The 5,417-nt window shown below is 40.3% G+C and overlaps 1 pseudogene; it reads right to left on the reverse strand.

Moving 5' to 3' along the window:
• Positions 1-325: 325 nt before the first annotated feature.
• Positions 326-442, reverse strand: LOC136655050 (5S ribosomal RNA; annotated as a pseudogene).
• Between the last annotated feature and the right edge of the window lie 4,975 nt (positions 443-5,417).

Consider the following 5,417-nt stretch of genomic DNA (forward strand, 5'->3'; position numbering starts at 1 on the left):
TGCACCCAGGACCAATCAGATGCGACAGGACAGGTGTGCAGATTTAGTTTATCTAGCTGTCCTTCACTTATAAAGAGGGAGATGGGAGTTTATTTTTATATGAAATATGAGCACACAGGTGAGGAGAACTGAACATTGGCACATTTCCAACCTTTCCTCATTGTTTCCTATTGCTTCAAGACATTTTCATCTCAGTCCAGTTCATTGCAGAGCCCTGGTTCCAATATTATTAATGAAATTAAGAGCAGGCATTTCCAGATGTGCTTCTTGTAGCAGCCTACAATCCAATGGTTGGCAACCTTCAGTCTCGAAAGACTATAGTATAAGCCTACAGCACCCGGTATTCCCAAGCAGTCTCCCATCCAAGTACTAACCAGGCCTGACCCTGCTTAGCTTCTGAGATCAGACGAGATCGGGCATGTGCAGGGTAACAGTTGCAATCCAATATGCAGAAAGTAAACATGCACAGAGGGAATGGAATTGTGATAGCAAGTTTCACTGCACAACAGAATATGTTCATCTATATGTCCCTCAATATGCTCATGTGCATGGAGAATGCACATGAAGCGGTTCACAGCTGCAGATGGGGGCTGTGCTTTTTTCAGATATGCAAAGTAGCGTACAGTAGTGGGAAAGCTTGCAGTAACAGTCCTTCTCCCCTTGTGTTTGTTCATTTGTTGGATTCATGAAACAGGCTATTGAAGACTAGAACAGAACTATTGTTATTGCTTTCTTAATCACTTTCACAGCCCGTCCTTCTTCAAAGGAGCTCAACGGAGTTCAGTCATTTTATCCTCACGACAAACCTGTAAGACATGTCAGCTGAGTCTGTACAATCCTATCCACACCTGCCTGGGAATAAGCCCACTGACTAAAATGGGATTTACTTCTGAGTAGACAAGTATAGGATTGGGCTCTGAGCTAGAGCGATGGGCCCATTCCTAACTAATGGCTGCCTACAGGGCATAGCTATGTTGGCACAGACTCCACTGCATCCTGCAGATGGCCACAGACCATGCAGGGACAGAAAGGTAAGTAAAAGTTTCATCACTCTGCTCCTGCATGGGCCACTATGGGTCTACTCAGACCTGCACCAGTTCTTTAGCTTTTGCAAGTCAGAGCAAAGGAAAGAGGGTGTGTCCATGTCAAAACTGAGTGGAAGATATTGAAGGAACTGTTGTCACTGATATCTGCACCACTGCCATGCTCCCTTGAGGCCCTGATCTCCACCCCCATTCATTCACCTCATCCCTACTACTGGCTTGCCTTCAGTGGCAGAGGTAGATGGGTCCAGCAGCAAGCCTCCAGCACCCCCACCTTTTGTGGCAGCAGTCCCAACTGCACATACCATGTAGCCATTTATGACAGTAGAGTTGTGTTCTGCTGTACAGAGTAGCCTAGTCTTAGTTAGGATTCAGCTGATAGCAAGCAACTGAACCAAGCTACCTATTAAGCTTCATAGCTCAATAGAAATTTGAAATTTCCTAGTCAAGCCCAACATTCTGTTCAATGTGCCTTACTGGCTCTGTTCATTAATTCAAAATGAACATGACAAATAAAAAAAATATGACAGTAACACTGAGATTTTGGAAGACTTATTGGGAACTAGCCAATAAGACTTCCATTAAATTTTAGTCTTATTATTAAAGGGCCACTGTGAATCTCATTCTAAGCATCCATCAGACATATTATATATTACTCTGCCATACTTAAGGTCAGCCTTGAGAAATTGTAAGGTAATTTCACAATGTAGCAAGCACTGCATTACAAAATTAAAAGTACTAATAATACTGACTACTTTCCACAGAGTTTTTTTTACATTCAGATCAATGGACAAGCATACATTATAATGTGTGAATAAGTAAAAGCAAACAATTGTTTCAGCTATGAAGCAAAATGTGTGCAGTGCACATTATTGACAAATAACTGCATCTGTATCTCTTTAGTAGTTAAGTTGTATTGCTGGAATGTTCATCATTATCTTGTCCCTTCACATTCCTCATGACTGTGTGCTCTATCCTAGAACAGCTACTGGCAATTGATTAAACATCATCAAATTGGGTGCATGCAAATAAGCAGATATAATTGAAGGGTTCCTTTTTGTCACTGTCAAAACACAGAGCAACAGTCCAAAACTTTTTTGCAGGTTCAGAAGCTGAGGAATTTTTCTGAATTTACAGTTAATGTGTTACATATTCAATTTAAGGCAATAAGACTAGCTCTCGGCCCTGTCTCACTTCACCCCCACCCCCACCAAAAACAAATCTTGCATCTCATTCAACTGCAATTAGTCTGGACAGAAGTTTCATACTGTCCATCTTCTGGGTGTATTCCTGATTCTCAACTAATGGGACTATTTTTCTTTTTGTTTCATATTTCCAGAGAAAAAGTGACATCCTACGATGTATCAATTCATAGCAAAATTTTGGAAGGAGTTGAACCTGGGGTCCTAATTCTAGATTGTATCTCACAATCTCAACTCAATCCACACTGGGTTTGGATTCTCCCAGCACCATTATCTGGGATATGTCAGCCAAGAAGGAGTGGAACCACTACAAAGAAATGCTCCAAGCTTCAGCATGGTCAACTGATCCAGAAGGACACTATGGTAAATGATGTTGAAAGCCACTGGCAGGTCCAACAGGACCAGCAAGGACATAATCCCCTATTTAGACTTCTGCACAAATCATCCAAGAAAGCAACCAGAGCCATCTCTGTCCCAAAGCCTGGCCTGAAGCCAGATTGAAAGAGGTCCAGATAATCTGCTTCTTCCAAGATCCCGTGGAGCTGAAACACCACCACCTGTTCAATCACCTTACCCCCCAAAAGGAGATTAGAAACTGGTCAGTAGTTATACAGAGTGATGAAATCCAAAGATTAATTTTTTAGGAGGGGGTGCGCAATTGCAATGTTCAGAATGCTAGGCAACACTGCTTAAAGATGTATTTACAAATGACTCAATACTTTCTGTCTTGCTGCTCCTTATGCTTGCAACTCCTTACTAGATCACCCTTATTTGTCTTGGAGGATCAGGGGATACTGAGCTCTACCTGAAGAACAATCCATCTTCCTTCATACCTGAGTCAATCAACTATGAGATCAAGACAAAAACTGGACTCCCATTCGGTGTCCAAGGTGGCTTCCTACGCTTTTAAAAAAGAGAAATGCAATAAGAACAATAAGCCATAAAAACAACACTGCAACATGACAGTGACAACAAAGACAAAACGGAAAAGGCAAGGCAAAACAAAAATGTATTTAGATCCTGTTGGAATGCTGACAGGGAAGGTGAGGTTCACAATTCTAAAGGTTCCATAATTGTGGCACTACCATGAAACTGTCCCTGCCCTGCATCACTATACCAGTATTGCTTCAGTTGGTGGTGGCACATGAAGGAGGGCCCTCCCAGGTAACCTTGAGGGCATGCCATCTCATACAAGAAAAGGTTGTCTCCCAAGTAACCCAGTCCTAAGCCAGAAAGGACTTTATAGCCAAAACCAGAACTTTGAATCATGCCTAGAATTGAACTAGCAGCCAACGCAGTAGTAGAAATAGTGGCTTAACAGAGTTCCCATGGCTGCAAAAGCTGCTGCATTCTACAGAAACTTCAGGTTCCAAATGGCCTTCAAGGGCAGCCCCACACAGAGTGTGTTGCAATACATGGGGTCACTGAGTTGCAGACATCTAAGTTACAGATTGTTTCAATCCATCTAAGGAATGCTCAAGGTAACAGGAATGCTCAAGGTTACAACTGGCTCACATAACCCATCTGTATAAGATTTGGTTTAAAAAAAACAAAAAAACAGAGCTAGAATTTTTTACTTTCAGTTTTTGTTCTTTCTGCTATTTTCTCAGCAAACGTTAAGATAATGCTATTAGACCCTTAAAATTAATAGTGTATGCATCTTTGCCTTATGTGTTTATTACATTTAGCTGCTAGAATATACTTGGGATTTGGCATCAAATTTTCAATCTTTCACAGGATTGCATAAAATGATGAAATTTGCAAATGCCAGACCCAAATTTCTAGACCTCCAAGTAGCAGAAATATTTCCATTCATTCCTTAGTGAGTTCCATCTCTTTCTCTTCAATGGCAGCTTATTTATAAGTGTGTTTGTCCTTCAGTCCATGTAGGTTTTCCTACTTTTTTCTTTATCAGTATTAATAAAGGTACTTGTGGTCCTTTTTACTCTTTACGTGTAGAAAATAAATACTTTGTTACTAATAAAAGCAGCTGATGTTCCTATTCTTTATAGCGTAAGTATGCTGGAGAAAGCTCTAAGATACAAATGTTGGTATTACAAGATGAATTTGAGGACAATTGTAAAGCAGAAAAAAAATGCTAAAAATATAGTGTTCACAAAGCCACAAGCTTTGTAGTGCTCATAGTTCTAGAAAAATGCAATGACTCATTTTTATGGCCAGGACAAAAGTGGATTCTTGCATTATTGACAAATAGGTTATTATGGTCCAAATGCCTCAAGTATCTACAGTGGTGACTTTTTTTCATCCGTGCTTTTTTCTAGTCTGTTTTTCACCCTAAGTTCTTGTTGGAATTGTCATGCTGAGTTCTTGTGCTAAAAATGCTTCTTTATAATTTATGAATCCAACTGCAGTGAAAGCATGTGCGATTAGGAGAAACGATGAAGAGAGAAGATATTTTTAAAAATGTAATTGGTCATTATTTTTCTACTGGCCACAGCTTAGTACTGGCAGAAAATAGAGAGACTGATCAGTACTGATTCTCACATGCTGAGCCTTTGAAAATGCTGTGAGATCTTGATCATTACACAGAGACTGCATACCAGAGGAGAACCACAGTTAGCGGAACCTCAAACACTTGGTTGCCCAAATTAAAGTTTACACTTGCTTCATAGGTAGTGATTTAAGGATGTCATTGACAGTAACACTTTCATGAACAAAAAGAGCATTCAAATAGAATGCTGTTTCTGTTTACAGAGGGCACTTCCACTTGCAGAAACAAATTCACTACAAGTGAGATTATTTGACACATTAAAACACAGGTAAACTGTTCACATGTTCTAGAAAGAGTGAAACATTTACCACAATGCATGACCTATCCTTTAAAATAAACTAGGTAGGCCAGCTCTATCTGGGCTCACCCTGAATTCTACACCAGTTTCGACTTAATTCAGACAATACTCTAAATGTAAATGAGCAGGGCAATCTCTCACTCCCCTTTCACTCTCTCCCACGCATATTCGTATTCGTTATCCAAACCAGAATCAGAAACGGGACTTCTGGTTTGAAATTGAGGGAAGGCACTAACCACAGTTTTCAGATTCACATGTCATAGCCAGCTATAGCTAACATTAAGCAGGAAACAAGCTACACATGAAGGGAAAGAAGAGTGTGCAAAAGAACAGTTTGTTCAAGAATTGTCTATGGATCATCA

The sequence above is a fragment of the Tiliqua scincoides genome, chromosome 5 (genome assembly GCF_035046505.1).
Source record: "Tiliqua scincoides isolate rTilSci1 chromosome 5, rTilSci1.hap2, whole genome shotgun sequence".
NCBI lineage: Eukaryota > Metazoa > Chordata > Lepidosauria > Squamata > Scincidae > Tiliqua > Tiliqua scincoides.